The sequence below is a fragment of the Schistocerca gregaria genome, chromosome 1 (genome assembly GCF_023897955.1).
Source record: "Schistocerca gregaria isolate iqSchGreg1 chromosome 1, iqSchGreg1.2, whole genome shotgun sequence".
Classification (NCBI taxonomy): domain Eukaryota; kingdom Metazoa; phylum Arthropoda; class Insecta; order Orthoptera; family Acrididae; genus Schistocerca; species Schistocerca gregaria.
This window is the reverse complement of record NC_064920.1, coordinates 1,153,833,262-1,153,860,329: the sequence shown is the minus strand read 5'-3', so window position 1 is coordinate 1,153,860,329 and position 27,068 is coordinate 1,153,833,262.

Here is a 27,068-nt window from a genome sequence, read left to right as displayed (position 1 = left end):
CTTTTTCTCTCTCCAACGAAAAAACTCGCTACCTTCTTTTAAATGCCTGATCCGCTGTAACTGAAAACCACAGTCGCGCTACGTATCTGTGTCAAGCTGAATAAGCATATCCGCACTTTGAATGCTATTCAGTCTGGCGCTGCAATCTAATTTGCTCGTGCGGTCTGTTTCATTCACTACGAGTGCAACCGTCTGCGTGTGTGCGTGTGTGTGTGTGTGTGTGTGTGTGTCTGTGTGTGTGCGCACACGCACGTGTGTGTGGTGTAAGTGTGTGTGTGTGTGTGTGTGTGTGTGTGTGTGTGTGTGAGTGAGTGAGTGAGAGAGAGAGAGAGAAAGAGAGAGAGAGAAAGAGAGAGAGAGAGAATTCACTCGCGTAAAACGTTACGGTAACAGAAAGCGAGCATGTTTGTCGTTAGAAACGTTTGTTTTTTGAGGGCATAACGTAACTGTTGGTACTTTCTGCTTTCACACATCCTTCACGTACAAAATACCCTGCATTTACTTGTGACTATGTCTCTCCATTAAGAACGACGTGTTGCGTTGTTTCGTTTTTGCTGTTCCACAGCAGCCACAAATTGTGGGAATGATTACTACACTCCTGGAAATTGAAATAAGAACACCGTGAATTCATTGTCCCAGGAAGGGGAAACTTTATTGACACATTCCTGGGGTCAGATACATCACATGATCACACTGACAGAACCACAGGCACATAGACACAGGCAACTGATCATGCCATGCCATTTCCACCTGGCGCCTCAGTTGGACCAGCGTTCGTGCTGGACATGCAGACCGCGTGAGACGACGCTTCATCCAGGCCCAAACATGCTCAACGGGGGACAGATCCGGAGATCTTGCTGGCCAGGGTAGTTGACTTACACCTTCTAGAGCACGTTGGGTGGCACGGGATACATGCAGACGTGCATTGTCCTGTTGGAACACAAGTTCCCTTGCCGGTCTAGGAATGGTAGAACGATGGGTTCGATGACGGTTTGGATGTACCGTGCACTATTCAGTGTCCCCTCGATGATCACCAGAGGTGCACGGCCAGTGTAGGAGATCGCTCCCCACACCATGATGCCGGGTGTTGGCCCTGTGTGCCTCGGATGTATGCAGTCCTGATTGTGGCGCTCACCTGCACGGCGCCAAACACGCATACGACCATCACTGGCACCAAGGGAGAAGCGACTCTCATCGCTGAAGACGACACGTCTCCATTCGTCCCTGCATTCACGCCTGTCGCGACACCACTGGAGGAGGGCTGCACGATGTTGGGGCGTGAGCGGAAGACGGCCTAACGGTGTGCGAGACCGTAGCCCAGCTTCATGGAGACGGTTGCGAATGGTCCCTAGGAGCAACAGTGTCCCTAATTTGCTGGGAAGTGGCGGTGCGGTCCCCTACGGCACTGCGTAGGATCCTACGGTCTTGGCGTGCATCCGTGCATCGCTGCGGTCCGGTCCCTGATCGACGGGCACGTGCACCTTCCGCCGACCACTGGCGACAACATCGATGTACTGTGGAGACCTCACGCCCCACGTGTTGAGCAATTCGGCGGTACGTCCACCCGGCCTCCTGCATGCCCACTATACGCCCTCGCTCAAAGTCCGTCAACTGCACATACGGTTCACGTCCACGCTGTCACGGCATGCTACCAGTGTTAAAGACTGCGATGGAGCTCCGTATGCCACGGCAAACTGGCTGACACTGACGGCGGCGGTGCACAAATGCTGCGCAGCTAGCGCCATTCGACGGCCAACGCCGCGGTTCCTGGTGTGTCCGCTGTGCCGTGCGTGTGATCATTGCTTGTACAGCCCTTTCGCAGTGTCCGGAGCAAGTATGGTGGGTCTGACACACCTGTGTCAATGTGTTCTTTTTTCCATTTCCAGGAGTGTATCTATTATACTAGCTATCACTGTATGAAGTAAAATTTTCTCTTGTTCTGTTTCCATTACTCTACACTACTGTTTAGGCTGTGAAGCCATTTTGAGATGAGTACCTTGGCTGTGTATCTTTGTAACACAGTTAGAATACACCGTCGAGCCAAGACTTTATGGTCACGTGATAAAGTTGCGTGTCGCTCCACCTTTGGAACGTAGTGCAGCAGCGAATCTGCAGGGTATGGATCCGGCATGTCTTGTCAGTTTTTGGTTCTTTGTGGCGCCACTTGCCGACGAACAGGTCACGCAATTTCCTTAACTGACGGGTCGGAGGTTTGTGGGCAGGAGCTGGCACCTGGTTCTCTTCCACATGTGTTCCATCGGACACTGACCAGAGGAACCTGGTGGCTTAAATCACTATGGCACGGTTCTACCCTTGTAAGTGGACCGTCACCACGACGGAATCTGCAACAACCGTTGTGGAAAACTGTTGTGCACACAGTTCTGCGTAATCAGCGCGTACACAACTTTCCCACTAGGGCGCGCCCCGCTAAGCACAACAGCGCAGGCGCAGCGCTCGTCCGTCTCTGCACTACGAGACGGACCAAATTCTGCTTCCGCCGATCCGCGTATTAATGTGTAACGCAACTAATGAGATTGCAGCTAGCGTAGAACCTTTTCTCCTCGCGGATCACACTCGCGCAGTGGTACCTGAACGCGCGAGATATTATAACGAGTGTACAGACCTCCGATTAGTCAGTCTGCATTTGTCTGCACCAGTCTGTACCAGTCTGCATTAGTCTAAAGTCAAGTTTCAGTCTGCGCCTCATAAGATTACCATATCCCTGTACATAGCCATGAAGATAAATTACTAGACACTTTGTCAAGTATCAGACGTATGTGAGAATAAGGTTAACGTACCAAGATCAAAGGAACTTCAGACTGTCAATTATAAATTGTTGTGGATGGCAGGAGAGCCAACACCATGTCACTAGAGGAGGCCGAAAGCCACGCGTTTTAGCTCACGCAGGCTGGCGTGAGGTCTGGAACAGGACAAGGAAATTAGAATTTAGAGAAACGGACGTAGCTGCTGGAATACTTCAGTTTAATCCGTTAATGATGAACGTCGCTCTTGACGGTGCATGATTCACAATGTCAATAGTAACTGAACATGGCGCCTCGCTAGGTCGTAGCAAATAACGTAGCTGAAGGCTATGCTAACTATCGTCTCGGCAAATGAGAGCGTATTTAGTTAGTGAACCAACGCTAGCAAAGTCGGCTGTACAACTGGCGCGAGTGCTGGGAAGTCTCTCTAGACCTGCCGTGTGGCGGCGCTCGGTCTGCATTCACTGATAAAGGCGACACGCGGGTCCGACGTATACTAACGGACCGCGGCCGATTTAAAGGCTACCACCTAGCAAGTGTGGTGTCTGGCGGTGACACCACATAAATAGCATCCAGAACCAAGTTAAGTTATTTTTATGCTTGTTATTATTTTAAAAATGAGTGTGAAAATTAATCAAGTTCTGCTTAAATTTGGTCACCGTCAATCTGCTACTCTAAGCGTGCAAGTGGCATTTCTATCGTCTGAGCTAACGGCAGAAGATAAACACGCCACGATAAGACCACGAGACATATTGCTCACACTCGCCTACTTCGCTAGAGCTACAAGTCAAATAATCTGATGGTGTGTGTACCGAAGGTCTTGCAGTACGCACACCAGTAAAAACACTAGCACGAATAACCTTTGCGTAGTCCATAGTAGTAACTATGCCTTCGTTTTCTACCAATCGTCCCATGCAAACGCAGATCGGGGACAAAGATATCGTCGGGAGTGCTCCAGGGAAGTGTCACAGGTCCGCTGTTGGTCTCTACATAGATATATGATATGGCGAACAAGGTAGGCACGAATCTGTTGTTCGCTGGTGATGCTGTAGGGTGTGGAAGTTGAGTGAATGTAGGAAGGTACAAGACGGCTCAGACAATATTTCTAGTTGCTGTGGTGGACAGCAGCTAGCTCTAAATGTAGAAAAATGTAAGTTAATGCAGATGGGTAGGAAGAACAAACCTGTCACTATCGGTTGCGGTAAAAGTAATGTCCTGCTTGAAACAGTCGAGTCGCTTAAATATCTGCGCGTAACGTTGCAAAGCCATATGAAAGGGAACGAGCGTGTAAGAACTGGGTCACGGAAGGCGAATCGTCGACTTTGGGAGAATTTTAGGAAAGAGAGGAGACCGCTGGTGCGACGTATTCTTGAGCACTGCTCAAGTGTTTGGGATCCGTACAAAACATCGAAGCAATTCAGAGGCGGGCTGCTAAATTTGTTACCTCTACGTTGGAACAAAACGTGTTACTGGGATGCTTCGGGAACTCAAATGCAATCCCTGGAGGAAAGGGGACGTTCTTCTGGACAAACACTATTGAAAAAGTTTAGAGAACCGGCATTGGAAGCTGACTGACGAACAATTCTACTGCTGCCTGAGACGCCCGCTAAACTCGCTGAGCCGGCCATGGTGGCCAAGCGGTTCTAGGCGCTACAGTTGGGAATCGCGCAACCGCTACGGTCGCAGGTTTGAATCCTGCCTCGGGCATGGATGTGTGTGTTGTTCTTAGGTTAATTAGGTTTAAGTAGTTCTAAGTTCTAGGGGACTGATGACCTCAGAAGTTAAGTCCAAAAGTGCTCAGAGCCATTTTTGAAACCCGCAGGGCAGAACAAGTGATTAGGATTGTGGAAAGCTGTGGGTCAGTTCACTTAAAATTGTAATTTAATAACACCTTTAAACCAAAACGGCACATAGCCGAACCTTTAGAACTGCGAGCTTCCAAAAGGCAATTATTAAACTTTTTTTTTTAAATACGTTGTGGCAGTGAACAGTGATCGATGTGTTACAAATATTTACTATCAAAAACAGTCTTGATCACAGTTTATTTATTACGGTGACCGGTTTCGACGACTACTGTTGTCATCTTCAGACCAATGAGTGAGAACCTCCTTCTGGTGGTAAATCGCTACCACCAGAAGGAAGTTCTTAATCATAGGTCTGAACATAACCACAGTAGTGGTCTAAACCGGTCACCGTAATAAGTAAACTGTGATCAGGACTGTTTTTGATAGTAAAAATTATTTCAGAGCTGAAGGCCTCCAAACAAGAAATCTTAAAAGTCAACAAAATAAAAATTCAGTTAAAATAGCAAACAAATATTAATATATATTTAGTTTCACAGTTAAAACATATGCAAGGTGCAATACAAGGGGCTGAGGGCCACAATTAAATGTGAAATTTTTAAAATGTATAACCATAATCTTTAAAGGCAGAAGGGCGTTATGTTTTTGCTTAGAGGGTAATTTCAAGAATATGTTTTTAAGGCCCACAATTGATTTTCAAAAATTCAAGAAATACAGTAAGTTCAGTGAAAACTAGAATTTTATATCATTGGCTATGATAGATTGTAAACAGACAACTAAACACCGGTGAGTAGGACAATAAAGAAAACGGCGCTCAGAAGCCTCCAGGGAGGTCGGCTTGCCCTCGTTCACTTACGTGAGACAGGTGGTGAGCCCAGCTACACTTGATCCGTCGGAACCCAACCAGGGGACAGCCACGGACCGACAGACACAACACTTGCTTGCCATCAATCAGTACATGAGAACTCAAACACAAAAGGTTACCAACGTGATTATCCACAATGAAATATGCATTAGCTGTCAAAACTACACACCATGTTGGACAGCAACAACAGGTAAGGAAAGGACGCTGCCTGAAATTACGTTAGTGGCCAGGGCAGGTAACCAGAACACTAACGGCCACAAGGCAGAAAATTCCGCTGGTGCACTCGAATTGTAGTCAACCAGTATAGCTAATTGCACCACATGGTGGCTAAATTTCAGCAATAGAAACACTCGGTGTTGCTCACAGGAAAACCTCCCCAACAGCGAACCACCGAAACGAACCACACAATATGAATGGACGTGGCTTGGATAGTTGAAGACGCTACTCAACTTTGAAGTCCTGGGTCGGTGAACCACGAAACACGTAGCGATCGGGCAGCTCCACACACGCTCCGACACTGCGCAGGGACCAACAGTGGACCCAGCCGTCAGAACCGCGCGGAGATAACTTTCCTAGTCCGCAGCAACCGACCGACTCACTGCAGACCCCCTAGCCCGAAACTCTATGCACAAAACCAAAGATGGTACACGGTGCAAATATCGATACACATCGCTGCTGCCACGATCTAACTGCAACAAGGGCAGGCAACCGAACACAGATAGACAGCAAAGTTTACGACAACACATACACTCCTGGAAATTGAAATAAGAACACCGTGAATTCATTGTCCCAGGAAGGGGAAACTTTATTGACACATTCCTGGGGTAACATACATCACATGATCACACTGACAGAAACACAGGCACATAGACACAGGCAACAGAGCATGCACAATGTCGGCACTAGTACAGTGTATATCCACCTTTAGCAGCAATGGAGGCTGCTTTTCTCCCATGGAGACGATCGTAGAGATCCTGGATGTAGTCCTGTGGAACGGCTTGCCATGCCATTTCCACCTGGCGCCTCAGTTGGACCAGCGTTCGTGCTGGACGTGCAGACCGCGTGAGACGACGCCTCATCCAGTCCCAAACATGCTCAATGGGGGACAGATCCGGAGATCTTGCTGGCCAGGGTAGTTGACTTACACCTTCTAGAGCACGTTGGGTGGCACGGGATACATGCGGACGTGCATTGTACTGTTGGAACAGCAAGTTCCCTTGCCGGTCTAGGAATGGTAGAACGATGGGTTCGATGACGGTTTGGATGTACCGTGCACTATTCAGTGTCCCCTCGACGATCACCAGAGGTGTACGGCCAGTGTAGGAAATCGCTCCCCACACCATGATGCCGGGTGTTGGCCCTGTGTGCCTCGGTCGTATGCAGTCCTGATTGTGGCGCTCACCTGCACGGCGCCAAACACGCATACGACCATCATTGGCACCAAGGCAGAAGCGACTCTCATCGCTGAAGACGACACGTCTCCATTCGTGCCTCCATTCACGCCTGTTGCGACACCACTGGAGGCGGGCTGCATGATGTAGGGGCGTGAGCGGAAGACGGCCTAACAGTGTGCGGGACCGTAGCCCAGCTTCATGGAGACGGTTGCGAAAGGTCCTCGCCGATATCCCAGGAGCAACAGTGTCCCTAATTTGCTGGGAAGTGGCGGTGCGGTCCCCTACGGCACTGTGTAGGATCCTACGGTCTTGGCGTGCATCCGTGCGTCGCTGCGGTCCGGTCCCAGGTCGACGGGCACGTGCACCTTCCGCCGACCACTGGCGACAACATCGATGTACTGTGGAGACCTCACGCCCCACGTGTTGAGCAATTCGGCGGTACGTCCACCCGGCCTCCCGCATGCCCACTATATGCCCTCGCTCAAAGTCCGTCAACTGCACATACGGTTCACGTCCACGCTGTCACGGCATGCTACCAGTGTTAAAGACTGCGATGGAGCTCCGTATGCCACGGCAAACTGGCTGACACTGACGGCGGCGGTGCACACATGCTGCGCAGCTAGCGACATTCGACGGCCAACACCGCGGTTCCTGGTGTGTCCGCTGTGCCGTGCGTGTGATTATTGCTTGTACAGCCCTCTCGCAGTGTCCGGAGCAAGTATGGTGGGTCTGACACACCGGTGTCAATGTGTTCTTTTTTCCATTTCCAGGAGTGTATTTGGGAGTGAGCACGGCTCACTGGCAACATACAATGCGCTTAAGGACCACGAAGATAAGATTCGAGAAATTAAGACTCCTACGGAGGCACATAGACAGTCGTTGTTCCGTCGCTCTGTTTGAGAGTGGAACAGAACACCATACAGTGGCCTGCAGAGTACCTATGAAGAAGTAGATGCAGATCAAAGTCCCCTATAGCATGGAGTTCCCCCCACCCCCACCCCCACCACCCACCCCTGCCCCATTGTCCAGAGACAGCGGGAAGGTGCATTTTCCGAGCAGAGGTCGGCCTGCATGACGATATATTCTTATAGTGCTGTCGACCTGACGTAGTATGAAATTTGATTTATCCGACTAGGCGACACATTTTCATTGATGCTCGGTCCAATCTCGACTATCTCACGTCCGAATGAGTTCGTAACGGACGATGTCGCTGAGGCAATATCAGAAGGTGGTCTGCTCCACAGCGCACTGTCGAACAATGTGTACTGAGCACTGTGCTCCGAGACACTTGTGCTTGCACCAACCTTATACTGTGTTGTGAGGTTTGCCACAGATCGCCGCTTATCCTGCTCTGCATGGTGTGCAACCCTCTGAGCTCCAAGTTCTGTGATGGGAAGTGGACGTCCAACACCTTGTCGTCCACCTGTGATTTCACCATCCTTCAGTCACTTCCATCAATGCTCTCGCCAGTAGCACGCCAACACCCAATCACCTTCGCCACTTAGAGATGCTTATTCCGAGTCACGGGGCCGTAATGATCTGCTCTTCGTCAAAGTCGCTTACGTCAGCGTATTTGCCCATTTGCGTCCCTTATCTTTGCTAGATTGATTACCCTTTCGTTCCCACTCCACTTACAGACTTCCCTCATAATTTCAGGCATTCGTAACGCCACCAGTTGGCATTCAGTCTCGCAATGGCCAGCAGTCGTAATGTTTTGTCTCATTATTTGATTTTGTTGAGTCTCTTAGGGCTGTGTTGCTATTCTTGAAGTTCCGAACCTCGTAGACTATATATACTTCAAAATACTTTTGTAAAGAATGTCAAGGTAGCCACTGACTGTAAAAATCCTTGTTTCACCTACACATTATTGCATTTTCGGGCGTATGGTCATTATCAGACAAAAATTATTGTGCTTTACGAGGTGCATTCAAGTTCTAAGGCCTCCGATTTTTTTCTAATTACCTACTCACCCGAAACCGATGAAACTGGCGTTACTTCTCGACGTAATCGCCCTGCAGACGTACACATTTTTCACAACGCTGACGCCATGATTCCATGGCAGCGGCGAAGGCTTTTTGAGTAGTATGTTTTGACCACTGGAAAATCGCTGAGGCAATAGCAGCACGGCTGGTGAATGTGCGGCCACGGAGAGTGTCTTTCATTGTTGGAAAAAGCCAAAAGTCACTAGGAGCCAGGTCAGGTGAGTAGGGAGCATGAGGAATCACTTCAAAGCTGTTATCACGAAGAAACTGTTGCGTAACATTAGCTCGATGTGCGGGTGCGTTGTCTTGGTGAAACAGCACACGCGTAGCCCATCCCGGACGTTTTTGTTGCAGTGCAGGAAGGAACTTGTTCTTCAAAACATTTTCGTAGGATGCACCTGTTACCGTAGTGCCCTTTGGAACGCAATGGGTAAGGATTACCCCCTCGCTGTCCAAGAACATGGACACCATCAATTCTTGAGCACTGGCGGTTACCCGAAATTTTTTTGGTGGCGGTGAATCTGTGTGCTTCCATTAAGCTGACTGGCGCTTTGTTTCTGGATTGAAAAATGTCATCCACGTCTCATCCATTGTCACAACCGACGAAAAGGAAGTTCCATTCATGCTGTCGTTGGGCGTCAACATTTCTTGGCAACATGCCACACGGGCAGCCATGTGGTCGTCCATCAGCATTCGTGGCACCCACCTGGATGACACTTCTCGCATTTTCAGGACATAATGCAGGATCGTGTGCACAGACCCCACAGAAATGCCAACTCTGGAGGTGATCTGTTCAACGGTCATTCGGCGATCCCCCAAAACAATTCTCTCCACTTTCTCGATCAAGTCGTCAGACCGGCTTGTGTTAGCCCGAGGTTGTTTCGGTTTGTTGTCACACGATGTTCTGCCTTCATTAAACTACCGCACGCACGAACGCACTTTCGACACATCCATAACTCCATCACCACATGTCTCCTTCAGACTGTCGATGAATTTCAAGTGGTTTCAGACCACGCAAATTCCGAAAACGAATGATTTCACGCTGTTCAAGTAAGGAAAACGTCACCATTTTAAGTATTTAAAACAGTTCTCATTCTCGCCGCTGGCTGTAAAATTCCATCTGCCGTACGGTGCTGCCATCTCTGAGACGTATTGACAATGAACGAGGCCTCATTTTAAAACAATGCGCATGTTTCTCTCTCTTTCCAGTCCGGAGAGAAAAATGGGAGGCCTTAGAACTTGAATGCACCTCGTAGCAGTAGTTAAAACCTAAAAGGAACTGACAGTCAAATGCCACCATGATTTTGTTGAGGTCACTTTTTTTTTCAATATATTAAATCGGGCTTCAGTGTGGCATTTGCATATTAAATAAAAGGAATCACAGTACCTCGAACTGCAGCTCAGTGCAGCATTTGCATCCAAACACCCAAACTTACTGTCAAGCGAAAGGTGGAAAAGAAACGTAGCGCGCGACCCATAAATTCCCAGACTTAATTCAGTCAGTATTTGAGAATGAGACAACTTAGCGACTTGCTACAAACTTTATACATAATTTAAAACCTTTACGACTTTTTTTTTCTCGCTGACAACCGATAAAAATGATAAAAAGGAAAAGTATTTACCGCTTACTACATTTCCGCCTTTCATGCAGTGCAACTATCGCATGATGAATGGTGTTATAATTTATTATTTCTTTACTACTTACTGTATTCGCGACACATTTTACCGACAGTATGCACATAACACGTTGAAAGTAAGTGCAAAATTTTATACACATATTGCAGGACGTATGACGTCATAAACAATGAGGTGTGTGAGAAACGGTCGCACCATGCAAGACGTTTAAGTTTATTACCTCATTTCTACCAAATCTATTTGCAACAAATTTTGCAGGCACTATCCACACACGCCGCTGAATGTACCTGTAGTTTTTACGACATACTCTACATCTACATCTACATCCATACTCCGCAAGCCACATGACGATGTATGGCGGAAGGTACTTTGAGTACCTCTATCGGTTCTCCCTTCTATTCCAGTCTCGTACTGATCGTGGAAAAAAAAAATTGTCGGTATGCCTCTATGTGGGCTATAATCTCTCTGATTTTATCCCGATGGTCTCTTCGCGAGATATACGTAGGAGGGAGCAACATACTGCTTGACTCCTCGGTGAAGGTATGTTCTCGCAACTTCAACAAATGCCCGTACCGAGCTACTGAGTGTCTCTCCTGCAGAGTCTTCCACTGGAGTTTATCTATCATCTCCGTAAGGCTTTCGCGATTACTAAATGATCCTGTAAGGAAGCGCGCTGCTCTCCATTGGTTCTTCTATATCTATTCTATCAACCCTATCTGGTATGGATCCAATACCAGTGATCAGTATTCAAGCAGTGGGCTAACAAGTGTAGTGCAACCTACTTCCTTTCTTTCGAACTGCATTTCCTTAAGATTCTTCCAATGATTCTCAGAGTGGCACCTACTCTACCGACGATTAATTTTATATGGTAGTTTCATTTTAAATCACTCCTAATGCCTACTCCCAGATGATTTTGAAACGTCCCCTTAGAAAAAATTATACAAGACTGTGCTTAAACTGACACACAATATTTTTAGCGCAACGCAATCTGACTTCCAAAACTCCCTACAAAAGAATGGGCCTGACTAACATTAACCTATACGTTTCACAAATCACTTACCTCACAAAAATCTTCGTTACTCAGGCTACTGCAATACAGCGAGCGCCACTACTGCCAGCTAAATAAACGATTCAAACTACTGAAGGCACTAACTACTGATAGGCATAGTTAGCAAATGAAAGATTTTAATAGAGAACAAACAATGTATTTACCTCACTAGTCATAATATATATAACAGTTCATGACACCAATTCTTACAAATTTCAAAACTCCGCCATCTCTCTCCCCACGTCCACCACTGCTGGCGGCTCACCTCCAACTGCGCAACGCTACGAGCTGTTAGCATCCAGCTGCCCAACACTAGAATGGCAGACAACAATGCAAACCAGCCACAGACTGCACGTGGCACAGCCAGTGATTTTCATACAGAGCGCTACGTGGCGGCCGCGTTACCAATAAAGAAACCTAAACAGCCTACTTACAATTTATGGAATTAACTGCTTCCATTTGCTGACCTGCTATATTGTAGCTAAGTGATAAAGAATCTTTCTTTCTATGTGTTCGCAGCACATTACACCGTTGCAGATCCTCCTGCATTTCCGGACAATTTTCCATTGTTACAACCACAGCATCATCCGCAAAAAGCCTCAATGAACTTCCGCTATTATCCACAAGTTCATATATATATATATATATATATATATATATATATATATATATATATATATATATATATATATATATCACTCTTACTTCTGAAGACTTCTCTCCATTGAGACTGACATGCTGCGTTCTGTTATCTAGGAACTCTTCAATCCAATCACATAATTTGTATGATAGTCCATATACTGTTCAGAAGAGGTCTGAAAAACTTCCGCATTGTGAGTGACGTTTAAATTTATTACTTAGTTCCTATTGAATTTATTAGCAATACATTTTTCAGACAGTATAAATGTATATCGCTGAATGTACCTAAAAAATTATATTACTGTACGACACATAGTTCAGCAGATATGAATTCATAAACAAACATCAGACGTTGTATGGTATGGGTGTGGACGCACCGACAGTATTAAATAAAAGGCATTATTTCATTCCACTGTGGCAGGGTGCTACAGCAATCGATTTCGAATCATTTGAGAATGATTGTTGCGAAATTATTTAATATGAATGGCGCATTTCAGCGTTTTGAACATCATCAGACTGTAGCTGACTATGTACACCACCTGTTAGACAGACATATAAAATGGAAAATGGACGCCACAGTAACTGAAAATCCAGTTACGATTGTGTCCATTTACATACAGTCACTGTTGCGTCCGTTTTCCATTTTATATGGCTGTCTAACCAATGGTTACACAGTCAGCTACTTTTACACAATCTGATAATTCCCCTAAGAGTTGAAACGTGTCATTGATATTAAATAATTTCGAAGCCAAGAGTGTTTTTATTCTGAAGCAGAATCACAATATCTTAAACTGCACTCGAATGAGCTATTTGCAAATTACATAAAAGGGTTAGAAACACCAGCTGATATTAATCACAAGTGCTTTTGACCACATCTCTGCAAATATTATTTACAAATTTCTATTACATTCCATTGGAACTACTGACGGCCTTGGGAGAGCCAGTCCTGACAAAACTCTACCAACACAAGATGTATGAGACAGGTGAAATAACCTCAGACTTCAAGAAGAATATAATAATTCAAATCCCAAAGAAAGCAGATGTTGACCGATGTGAAAATTACCGAACTATCAGTTTAATAAGTTACTGCTGCAAAATACTAACGCGGATTCCTTACAGACGAATGGAAAAACTGGTAGAAGCCGACCTCGGGTAAGATCAGTTTGGATTCCGTAGAAATGTTGGAACACGTGAGGCAATACTGAACTTACGACTTACCTTAAAAATAGATTAACGAAAGGCAAACCAACGTTTCTAGCATTTGTAGACTTAGAGAAAGCATTTGACAATGTTGACTGGAATACACTCTTTCAAGTTCTAAAGGTAGCAGGGGTAAAATACAGGGAGCGAAAGGCTATTTACAATTTGTACAGAAACCAGATGACAGTTATAAGGGTCGAGGGGCATGAAAGGGCAGCAGAGGTTGGGAAGGGAGTGAGAGTTGTAGCCTGTTCCCGATGTTATTCAAAAATGGTTCAAATGGCTCTGAGCACTATGGGACTTAACATCTGTGGTCATCAGTCCCCTAGAACTTAGAACTACTTAAACCTAACTAACCTAAGGACATCAGACACATCCATGCCCGAGGCAGGATTCGAACCTGCGACCGTAGCAGTCGCGCGGTTCCGGACTGAGCGCCTAGAACCGCTAGACCACCGCGGCCGGCGGACAAGAAGAGAATAGAATCTTTTGAAATGTGGTGCTGCAGAAGAATGGTGAAGATTAGATGGGTAGATCACGTAACTAATGAGCAGGTAGTGAATAGAATTGGAGAGAAGAGCTATTTGCGCCACAACTTGACTAGAAGAAGGGACCAGTTGGTAGGACATGTTCTGAGGCATCAAGGGATCACAAATTTAGCATTGGAGGGCAGCGTGGAGGGTAAAAATCGTAGAGGGAGACCAAGAGATGGATACACTAAGCAGGTTCAGAAGGATGTAGGCTGCAGTAGGTACTGGGAGATGAAGAAACATGCACAAAATAGAGTAGTATGAAGAGCTACATCAAACCAGTCTCAGGACTGAAGACAACAACAACAACAACAACTTTATAACTGGAATAGAAATAATAACTTGCCCATTATCAATGACAATATCCTCAGGGTCTTAACCTGGATTTAAAATTCTGGTTGCTGTGAGATAAATGGGTCTGGCAGGAAGACCTGCGTGCTTTTACGGGGCGTAGGTCGAACTGCTGTCGGTGAAGTTGGCGGTGCGCTCCGAGCACTTGCCCTTATCTCCCGGTAGAGTGGCAGAATGCATTTCTTTCAGCAGTGGCCGAAGTCCGATGTCCTGGCGCTGGCGGAAGGGGCACTCACGTGTAAGTGTTCCCCGTGTCGCCTCAGTGGTAAGTGTCCTCTTTCCTGTCTAGGTGGCAAGTGTATTCCAAGACGATTTTCGCTTGTTTTCCACAGTTCCTTCCCTGTATGTGGCCATACACCTGATAAGGTACCTTAGCTCTTCTTCTGGCCAACCAAATTATTCGTCAACATCCTTGTAAAATGTTTTCACGCCCCCACTTCTCGCACTAGAAAGGCAAGATCACATGCATACATTCTTCTCCCCTGCCAAATACCATGTTGTCATGAAACTTCCTGGCAGATTAAAACTGTGTGCCGGATCGAGACTCGAACTCGGGACCTTTGCCTTTCGTGGGCAAGTGCTCTTGGTAGAGCACTTTCCCGCGAAAGGCAAAGGTCCCGAGTTGGAGTCTCGGTCCGGCACACTGTTTTAATCTGCCAGGAAGTTTCATATCAGCGCACATTCCGCTGCAGAGTGAAAATCTCATTCTGAGCAGTTAAGAATGGATGTCCTGTGTTCTGTCATCGTATCACTCACCTTCGCCCCTACACCCGCTGACGTCTCTTTCAGTCCATCCTGACAATGTGTATCTGGTCAGGGACCATTCCCACACACCTAAACGCATAGGACCACGCGCAGACGTAATAAAAGGCATTCACAGCAAGCATTCTTCCACCTGGAAATATACATATCATCAATTCACCTTGGCGTCTCTCCTCCTGTAGAGCCATCCAATAACCCTCTGACCTTAATACTATAGTTTAAAATATGAGTTCGGTTTTGACACTTTTCAATGGTAAAATGAGAAGAATTTTTACTATCAGCAGGTAGAGTGGCACCTGTGTGTTTTAGACAGCCTGGGACATCTGTTCTCCACAGGCACATGTCTGATATAGGGGATGGCAACGGCCCTTCCTCAGTGTATGACCAGATGTTTGTCTTACATAGGTGCGGAGGTGGGGTAGAGGCCAGGCCCCATACATTGTATGTTGACGAATGATGTTCAGAACTGAGCACATTGCACAGTCTTTTACAAAATTTTATTTGACTGTGAACCGCACCTACGAGAAGTTAATAACTTCGAAATACTTCGACAGTATCAAATTGCCATTAGATTTTAGATTATGATGTTGAAATGGGAGTGCAGCAGGTGAGGGGAGTGGTAAGGTGCTGTAAAAACAAATAACTAACAACATAACAACCATGAAACTTCCCCTTAGAAAAATTTATGAATTACTGTGCTGATGAACCACTTACGTTATTTGATTTTTAAACAGCTGAGCAGAACTGAACGTACTCAGACATTTCGCTCTTTACTTATTCTGATCAACTCTAAACTGACACACAATATTTTTAGCGTAACGCAATCTGACTCTCAGTAATCCCTACAAAAGAATGGCCCTGACTAACAATAACCTATACCTTTCATGAATCACTTACCTCACAAACATCTTCGTTAATCGAACTACTGCAAAACAGCGAGCGACAATACTGCCGCCGGCTGCTGTGGTCTAGCGGTTCTAGGCGCTCAGTCAGGAACCGCGGGACTGCTACGGTCGCAGGTTCGAATCCTGCCTCGGGCATGCATGTGTGTGATGTCCTTAGGTTAGTTAGGTTTAAGTAGTTCTAAGTTCTAGGGGACTGATGACCACAGATGTTAAGTCCCATAGTGCTCAGAGCCATTTTTGAACAATACTGCCAGCTAAATAAAAGATTCTAACTACTGAAATCACTACTAAGCAAATGAAAGATTTTGATAGAGAACAAACAATGTATTTACCTTAATAGTGTTCAAAAGTCATAATATATATAGCAGTTCATGACATCCAGTCTTACAAATTTACTGTCTCTGATGGCCACACTTCCACATCATCCGCTCTCAAAACTCCGCCATTTCTCTCCCCACATTCACCACTGCTGGTCCCTGTCCTCCAACTGCGCAACGCTACGCGCTGTTCACATCCAACTGCCCAGCACTTCAATAGAGAATATTTCAACAATGCAAACCAGCCACTGACTGCCCACAGCACAGCCAGTGATTTTCATACAGAGCGCTAGGTGACGTTACCAACATAAAAACCTAAACACTCTACTTACACAACAAAACGACTATGTAAGTAATTTCCAATTTTTTAAAAAATCTTCCTTTTCTATAATTTTTTTCTTTAGTATCAAAATTTTTTATAAAACTATTGAAAGATCTGTTTAACATAAACGTTAATCATACTAGCACAGATCACTGTCTTGAATAATCGAAGATGACTACGCACAAATATTCCATGACAGAATGGACATTTACTCTAACAGCTTGGTCAGCCAAAAACACATGGCAGCAGGTTCTTTCCTACTGACATATAAAGAACTTACAGAAACTTCGATCTGGATTCTATAGTGCGATTGGTCGGCGATCAGAAACGAGCGCCTCCCGGAAAGATGATTCGCCAGCTAAATTTAAGGGGGAGAAAAGAATTTGAGCAGCGAAAAGAGGAGAGAAGTAAAATGGGAGTATTTGCGAGGCCGAGGAGCAGAGGAGTCGTCTTGGAGTCCCACGGCAGTCGACGGACGTCTTCGGCTGTAATCTCGGTGAAATACAATTTTACTATTATCTCGCTGAGGCGAGAAGTTCTGCGGTTATGGCATCTAATCATTACGGTGATCTTTCTTATGCAGCGGCGTGTAGGAAAGTGGATTTACGTTGGTGAATCACATGTTCCACTCCGTTCTATAGTGAGGTTTCACACTGTTCATTGAGTACAGCTTGGGATGTCAGTTACTCCGCGCCTAATCACAGATCGCGACTACATTATAGGGAAGAGCCAGACAGTTTAATGTCCAGTATTAATACAGGAAGAACCTGAGATTTGTAATCATTATGTAGTTTCTTTAAATTGTTTTTATGATGAATAAATGTGTTAAAATCATGACATGTTTCTTTTAGCAGATAGTATTTTCCTGTACGAATTAATCTTGTCTCTTGTGTACATTTTATAACTTATTCATTAAAGGGGGACTGGTTTTTGTCAGCTTATCCTGACATTCTATCGTATCCACAGGATAAGGTTAGAAAACGGGTAGGTTATCACATGACAATTTACATAATAAATGAGAGTAACGTACTCCTGCTGGGGGACGTATAAGTGTCAGGGCGACTTTAGTAGCCTTAAAATATCCATTGTGCAAAACATCAAAAAATGGTTCAAATGGCTCTGAGTTCTATGGAACTTAACTGCTAAGGTCATCAGTCCCCTAGAACTTAGAACTACTTAAACCTAACTAACCTAAGGACATCACACACATATACGAGGCAGGATTCGAACCTGCGACCGTAGCGGTCGCGCGGCTCCAGACTGTAGCGCCTAGAACCGCTCGGCCACTCCTGCTGGCTCGCAAATTAACACTTGTACGTACTCATGGCAAGTCTCCGCCATCAATAGCCAGTAGAAGGTAGGAGGTAAGTTAGAAAGTTTGTCGCCTTGTAGAAAGACAAGATCTTACTTAAACTGTTAACATCAACTAATCAATCAAATCGGCGATCGAGGACCCTGTAGGTCATGCGCCGACCTCACAATGCTCATCCATAGACGGCGATCTTGTGCACTTTGGATCCTGTTGTCACGGACTCATAGTTGGCACATGTCTTTCTGAAGCTCATCCTCCCATCGTTTCCCGGGTCTTCCGATTGGACGGGTTCTCTCAGGTCTTCCCATCAGTAAGGCTTTTGTCCGGGAGGTGTCTGGTCCGTAAAGCAGTGTACCTAGCCATTTCCGACTAATGGGGTTCCATCCTATTCCGAGGCACATTGGTGAGGTTTTTTGTGGGGGTAACATATCCTCTGGTCGCGTTACAAGCGCTGCACAGGGCTACCCCAGTAGTGAGACTGCCACTGTTCTGCCCTGAGCTGGCATGATTTCTTTTCAGGGTTGACTCCCTTAGGAAAGCTGGCTTCACCACGCCTCTAGAGCCTTCCGTACCCTCTTCGTTGGAGATGAAAGGCTCCCTCGGGCATCGAAACCTAATACCGGTGGGGTCGAAAAAGTAAGAGTTGGCCAAGAGAGGCCCATAGGAAAGAAAACAGAAGTAGCCTGACACAAGTAAGTGGAAGTAATGTCAGACTTAGCTAAGGGTCCATATGGTTGCCACCCACATACTCACTGCGCGGGAGCCCCCTTACTGGACTACTCTTTGTCTGGAATCTCACCAACTGACCTATATAGCATGGGTGACCCTACCAGGAGCATAGATTCCGCCAGCATAGCTCAGTGGATCACTGAGACATGCAAACCTCCCCACCAACATTAAGGTGGTCCTTAAGGACGAAACTTTTAAGGAAAAGTACCAAATAGCCAAACGAGTGATATGTGAGCTGTGCTGGCCTCAGCTTATGCGTTGGTTTAAACCTTGACTATTACTCTGAGTTTGATTTCCCGTGGTTATTGTGGTTATGCCGTGTTTCTTCCTCTTTCTATGTGTGGCATCGATATTCACACCTTGTACTGTCTTCGGTCTGGTGCTCACAGTTTCAGGCTTGCCGGTGTGCGGCAGTCGGTTGGTTGGTGTGGACCAGCCAGGAAATTTCCGCGCGGCGCAGTGGGTCGGGCCCGCTGGCGGTCTCTACGCAGTGTCTGAGTGTGTGGGAGCTGTTCCTATTGCTACGAGGTTCGTGCCTCACCGACCCAGGACATGAAAGTTGAGTGGTGATTTAATTACCAAAGCCAGTCTGTTCACATTGTGCCGTTGGTTTTCACGGTTGGCTGTTGGGGGTATTCCTGTGAGCAACAGCGAGTGTTCGAGTTGGCGGGAGTTTGGCCACCATCCGGTGGAGATTAACTGTATTTTGGTCATTTGAAGTCCAAGTGCACCAGCGGAATTTTCTGCCTTGTGGCCGTTAGCGTTCCGGTTACCTACCCTGGCCGCTGACGTAAAATTCAGGCACTGTCCTTTCCTCACCGTGTTGTCGCTGCCCAACACATGTGTGTAGTTTTGACAGCTTATACATACTTGGCTGTGGGAGGCTACGCCTTTTACATTTTGTCTTTGGAGTTCCTTGTGTACTGGTCGGGTGGAAAGCAAGTCGTCTTGTCGATGGGTCCGTTGGCTGTCTTTTGGTTGGGCTGCCGGCGGATCGAATGTAGTTGGGCCGACTACCTGTCTCCCCTAAGCGAACGTTAATATTTCAAATGCAGACCGACCCCCGGAAACTTCTGAGCGGCGCTGGCTGTACTGCCTTTTCTTATTGGTGTTTGATTGTGTATTTTAATGGTTCACAGCCGATGGTTTGAATTTGGATTCCTTTAGTTGATTTTTAAATAATAGGCCTTCAGCCGCTTTAAAGTTGAAAGTTCCTTACTTATCAAGTCTTGCATTGTTTGGGCCTTCAGTCTCGTTTAACCTATTTTGGATGAATCTTGGGCTTTCTGCGTTGTAAAAATTTATTGTAGTTGTGTTTTGAATCATGGACCTTCAGCCGTTTTAAAAGTAAAATTCCTTATTGTTAGGTTTTAGATTGTTTGGGCCCTCAGCGTCCTTTTTTAAAAGTATTTAAGGATAAAGCTTTGGTCCTTCTGCCTTTGAAAATTTATTGTAGTTGTGTTTTAAATCATGGGCCTTCAGCCGTTTTAAAAATTAAAGAGGTTGTGCCCTTAAGCCATAAGATTGCGTGACATGTTCAGTCTATAGTTAAGCTCGAAGATTTGCCCTGTAATGTTTGGGCAACTAAATAACGTTATATGTGTTCGTGTTTAACTGACAGCCACTCATTTATGGCCCCTTTCAACAATTCCAAGTACCTGTTCTGTCCTGCGGATTTAACCAGGCGTTTAAATATGTCACTTTTAAGAAGCAGTAACTGCTTAAACAGATCCGAAAGAGACAACGTGGGTGAACTCGACGCATGTCACTTTTAAGAAAACAGAAATTTACTTAAACAGAATGAAAAGGTATAATGTAGCTTGTAGGTGACTTACGTTACCCCAGGTTTAAGGAAACACAGCACCATTAATTAAAATGACAAATTATACATCAACTGACCGTGAGGTGTGGCGCCAGTATAGGGAGTACGTCTTCCGTGTCAGACGTGAAAATAATAAAACGCCTACCGCACCCCAACAGGGTAGAACGAGAAACATTTAACAGCAAAGGCTATCTGCAAGACACACAACGCCAAATTGTCAAATGCAGGACAAACATTACAGCAGTCTGTCAAAATTTTGGAATAATCACCATTTCACGCGGGAGCCTGAGCAACAAAGACTTGATGCCAACAACTTCAGCGGCGTAATCAAATGTCAGAACAGATTTTGATGAGGGCAGAAATTTTAACTGGGGTGATACAACGTCTACTGCTGAAATGATATTAGTTAGTCTTAAAACAAGATATTAAATCCTCCGGATAACGCTGTTCAAGGTACCTACTGCGTCAGCTGGACCTACCCTCAAGAGGCTAGCACCTTAATTACAGTTACCAATAACAGGACGAGAGAACACGTCGCACTGCAAGGCAGAATGCCGCCGACGGTACACAAATTTAAGCTGAGACAACGACCAATTGTAGCCTCGGCTCAGTTGACGCTTGTTAAATTACAACTGTGCTTTCCGACGTAAACGGGAGTACATAGCAAATTACAGTAATTAGGTAAAATACAAAGAACTGGATACGATTGAAGTCAGCACGAAGTATTGGCATCAGTGGGCACAGTCCTGCACTAATACAGCCACTGCAGGTGCGTCTGAATATTCACTTCGTAAGAACAACAGGTCCACAAACCTAGGACAGATGAGTGACTCATGCGCTTTGGAACCAGGCTACGCAAACGTCACATTAGGCAGCCCTCACTACTGTGACACTGGTTGTGCAGCAAGGCGAGCGAAACTCACGTGCTTGACACTTACGTATTCCCCAATGTGAGCTCTTCATAAGGCTTGCAGTTCCATACCGGCAGCAGCGAGTAGCCCACATTTCTGTTAATACTAACTGGACTACGCTAGGCTCCACTCTGTGCCGTCCAAACATTGCCTGCCGTCGCCATCACTCATCAGCCTGGTTTTCTCCAACAGCTACAGCGGCACTGCCCGGCACCTCCCCTACATTCAAAACTCTTCTAACCTCAGCTGGCCAACAAAGACCTTCGTAGACTGTAACCACGAGCATATCGATACCCAAAGAACCATCTACACACGTGCACGGCACAGACGTGTGCTGAGCCACAATTACGTTTAATGCAGTTTTGAGTGCACTATGTATTAATATTTCATGGTATTACAGGACGATTAGAGAGTGGCGATAAGGGACTTAACTATACAGTATATAGAGGCTGAGTGGAATATAAGTGGCCCGCAGAACAGAGTTCCAGCGTACAATGCACAGCACAGCACAGGAAAGGAAGTACAGTACTAATATGACTGTAGCACATGTTAAAAGTTCTCATCATTCATTTCTTCGCAGTTTTGGGCCCTGGTCTACAAGTCGCTGAACGCGCACCGAAGCTGGACTGCTGGAGTTGCTGCAGTTCCATCCGAAATGTACTGCTGCAGTTCTTGGAGACTGTGAGGGTTCGAATGAAATTTTCACTCTACAGCGGGGTGTGCGCTGATATGAAACTTCCTGGGGGATTAAAACTGTGTGCCGGACCGAGACTCGAACTCGGGACCTTTGCCTTTCCCGGACAAGTAGGTAGGAGACGAGGTACTGGCGGATTTAAAGCTGTGAGGACGGGGCGTGAGTCGTGCTAGGGTAGCTCAGTTGGTAGAGCGCTTGCCCGCGAAAGGCAAAGGTCCCCGAGTTCGAGTCTCGGTCCGGCACACAATTTTAATCTGCCAGGAAGTTTCACTGTGAGGGTTGTTGCCATATGCATTTGCCTTCAGGGCTCCCCACACAAAATAATCACACACTCAAAACTCAGGTGATCTGGGTGGCTATCTAGGGGCGTGAAAAGACTGACGTCTGCTGACAACTCTGTCATTATGAAGACTGTGTAAATGTGCTCAAGTTCCGGGTCGCTGTACGGGAAGTTCCACCATCCTTTTGGAAGTAAATGTAGGTTTCTTTTCCTGTTCCGCTAATGCTGTGCAAATGGTTTCAAAATCGTATCCACTCCTCACTCTGTACCTAACAATCAAATGATAAAATTGTTGACCTTTTCTAATCAATTTTTAAGATAAATCCAGGTGGTTCAACTTAACTTACTTTATAAAATAAATAATATATACAGGGCGAGTCACCTAACATTACCGCTGGATATATTTCGTAAACCACATCAAATACTGACAAATCGATTCTACAGACCGAACGTGAGGAGAGGGGCTAGTGTAATTGGTTAATACAAAAAAAAAAAAAAAAAAAATGCACGGAAGTATGGTTTTTAACACAAACCTACGTCTTTTAAAAATGGAACCCCGATAGAATTGTTAGCACATCTGAACATATAAACAAATACGTAATCTGTGCCGTTTGTTGCATTGTAAAATGTTAATAACATCCGGAGATATTGTAACCTAAAGCTGACGCTTGAGTACCACTCCTCCGCTGTTCGATCGTGTGTATCGGAGAGCAAAGAATTACGTAGGTATCCAAAGAGAACGGTGATGGACCTTAGGTACAGAAGAGACTGGAACAGCACATTACGTCCACATGCTAACACCTTTTTATTGCTCTTTTTCACTGACGCACGTGTACATTACCATGAGGGGTGAGGTAAACGTTCGACTGGCCTTTCATAGGACGTGGAGGACGCATAAATTGGCCAGCCCGTTCTCCTGATCTTACACCTCTGGACTTCTTTCTGTGGGGTACGTTAAAGGGGAATGTGTACCGTGATGTGCCTACAACCCCAGAGGATATGAATCAACGTATTGTGGCGGCCTGCGGCGACATTACACCACATGTACTGCGGCGTGTACGACATTCATTACGCCAGAGATTGCAATTGTGTGCAGCAAATGATGGCCACCACATTGAACATCTATTGGCCTGACATATCGGGACACACTCTATTCCACTCCGTAATTGAAAACGGAAACCACGTGTGTATCTCACCCCTCATGGTAATGTACAAGTGAGTCAGTGAAAAAGACCAATAAAAAGGTTTTAGCATGTGGACGTAATGTGCTGTTCCAATCTCTTCTGTAACTAAGGTCCATCACCGTTCCCTTTGGATCCCTACGTGATTACGTATTTGTTTATATATTCAAATGCGGTAACAAAACTAACAGGGTTCCATTTTAAAAAACGTAGGTTTGTGTTAAAAAACATACTTCCGTGCATATTTTTATGGTTTGTATTAACCAATTACACTAGCCCCTCTCCTCACGTTCGGTCTGTGGAATCGATTCGTCAGTATTTGATGTGGTTTACGAAATATATCCAACGGTAACGTTAGGTGACTCACCCTGTATAATATGATTCGTATTTCTTTGAAATGTAGCTCTACACTCTTGTAATTTATAATCTAACATACCATCTGGCATTGTGTATAATAGAGTAAGTATGTTTGAAATTTTGTAACTGAACCATTTTGTAACTAAACATTCCGCCCATGGGGCGTTCTATCAAATTTTAAACAAGAGGAGCAATGAGGAACTCCTTTTATTTTGTTGTGGGTACAACGGGATGATTCCATTTAGATTATATCATGGTCAGGCAAAGATTCCGAAATCAGATGTTGGGTTGTAAAGCAAACCTAGGAGCAGATATAGATTCAGATCACGATTTAGTAATGAAGAGTAGGCTAAGTATAAGAGACTAGTCAGGAAGATTCAATGCGCAAAGAAATGGAATACAAATATTCTAAAGAATGAAGAAATACGCATGAAGTTCTCAGAGATGATAGATACTGCGATAATGAATCGCTTCGTAGGTAGAGAAATGGACGTCTCTAGAAAGGGCAATCACGTAAGCTAGAAAGGAAAACATAGGTACAATGAAGGTAACTGCGAAGAAACCATGGATAACGAAGATCGACGAAATAAGAAAACAGATAACTGGTTAGGGAAATTCAGGAATATAGGTATGCAGGTCACATAGGAACGAAATAAATAAGAAGTGGCGGGGAGTCCTCTACGAGGGGGAAGACTTGTCTAATGACGTGATACAAGAAGAAACAAGAGTCGTCAGGGAAGAGATAGGGGATCCATTATTAGAATCGGAATCTGAAAGAGCTTTGGAAGCCTTAAGATCAAATAAGGCAGAAGGGATTGATAACATTCCATCAGAGTTTTTAAAGTCGCTGGGGGAAAGTTGCAAGGAAAAGGCTATTCAAGTGGTTGTGAAGTACGTATGACACTGGCGACATACCATGAACTTTCGAAAAAATATCGTCCTCACAACTCCGAAGACTGCAAGAGCCGACAAATGCGAGAATCGTCGCAAAGTCAGCGTAATAGCTCACGCATGCAAGATGCTGAAAGGAATAATATACAGAAGAATTGAAAAGAAAATTGGAAACAGATGACGATCATTTTGGCTTTATGAAAGTAGAGCCACCAGAGAGGCACTTCTGACGTTGTGGTTGATAATGGGAGTAAAACTAAAGAAAAACCAACACACGTTCATAAGATTTGTCGACCTGGAAAAAGCGTTCAGCAATGTCAGATGATATAAAATGTTCGAAATTCTGAGAACAATAGGGGTAGCCACACAGAAAGACGGGTAATATACAATACGCACAAGAAGCAAGAGCTATTAATGAGACTTCGAACTCCAAAAAGTGCTTGGATTAAAAGGGATGTAAGACAGGGATGTAGTCTTTCGCCCCTACCGATCAACCTACACATCGAAGAAGCAATGACAGAAATAAAAGAAAGGTTCGAGAATGGAATTAAAATTCAGGGTGAATGGATATCATGACAAGATTCGCTGATAACATTGCTACACTCAGTGAAAATGTAGAAGAATTACAGGAGTTGCTGAATGGAATGAACAGCCTAATGAGTACAAATATAGACTGAGAGTAAATCGAAGGAAGGCAAATGTAGTGAGAAGTAGTAGGGTTGAGAACTGCGAGAAACTTGATATCAGAATTGGGGATTGGGTAGAAAACCGAAGATAAGGAATTCTGCTACCATGGTTGCAAAACAGCCGTTGATGGACGAAGCAAGGAGGACATAAAAAGCAGACTAGCACTGGCAAAAAGAGCATTCCTGCCCAAGAAAAGTCTACTAGTATCAAACATAGGTCTTAATTTGAGGAAGACATTTCTGAGAATGTGCGTTTGGCTCACAGTATTATACCGTAGTGAAACAAGTGCTGTGTAAGAACTGGAACAGAAAAAGTCGAAACATTTCTGATGTGATGCTACAGCACAGTGGTGAAATTAGGTGGGCTGATAAGGTAAGGAATGAGGAGGTACTCCTCAGAATTGTCGAGCAAAGGATTATGTGGAAAACACTGCCAAGAGGAAGGGACAGGGTGGTAAGACATCTGTTAAGATATCAGGGAATGACTTCCATGGTACTAGAGGGAGCTGTAGAGGGTAAAAACAGCAGAGGAAGACAGAGACTGGAATACATCCAGGAAACAATTGAGGGCATAGATAGCAGGTGCTACTCTAAGATATGAGGTTGGCGCATGAGAGGAATTAGTGGCGAGCCCCGTCACACCAGTCAGGAGAGTGATTGATGATGCACCCCCTCCCCCACCTACCAAAAAGAGGGTTCAAAGAGTCATTTAAATATCGCTGTGATTTTTTTACTTTCAGGAAGGTCAAATGCAAGTTTTAAATTGGAAATTTCGAAAGATTTTCTTCAGAGAAATTTGGAATTATGCGTAACTTAACCTTAATTTTAAATTTGTTGTTGTTGTGGTCTTCAGTCCTGAGACTGGTTTGATGCAGCTCTCCATGCTACTCTATCCTGTGCAAGCTTCTTCATCTCCCAGTACCTACTGCAACCTGCATCGTTCTGAATCTGCTTAGTGTATTCATCTCTTGGTCTCCCTCTACGATTTGTACCCTCCACGCTGCCCTCCAGTACTAAATTGGTCATCCCTTGAGGCCTTAGAACATGTACTACCAACCGATTCCTTCTTCTAGTCAAGTTGTGCCACAAACTTCTCCTATTCAATACCTCCTCATTAGTTATATGATCTACCCATCTAATCTTCAGCATTTTTCTGTAGCAGCACATTTGGAAAGCTTCTATTCTCTTCTTGTCCAAACTATGTATAGTCCATGTTTCACTTCCATACATGGCTACACTCCATACAAATACTTTCAGAAACGACGTCCTGACACTTAAATCAATACTCGATGTTAACAAATTTCTCTTCTTCAGAAATGATTTCCTTACCATTGTCAGACTACATTTTATATCCTCTCTACTTCGGCCATCATCAGTTATTTTGCTCCCCAGATAGCAAAATACCTTTACTACTGTAAGTGTCTCATTTCCTAATCAAATTCCCTCAGCATCACCCGACTTAATTCGTAATGGAATTGGTAATGCGAAATTAATGAACTTTTCAGCAGCGAAGTTTCTTCTTCACAATTGCCTGTAAACTAGCTTCAGATGTAAAACCAAAACTTCTGTTTGTTGATTTGTTTTGACGCGCAGTGGTAGACATTGCACTCTGTTGAGCAGACAACACGATGTTCAAACATGTCTTTTCTAATACTGCATTCACTTTTATGTCTTAATTTACGCGGTGTCTT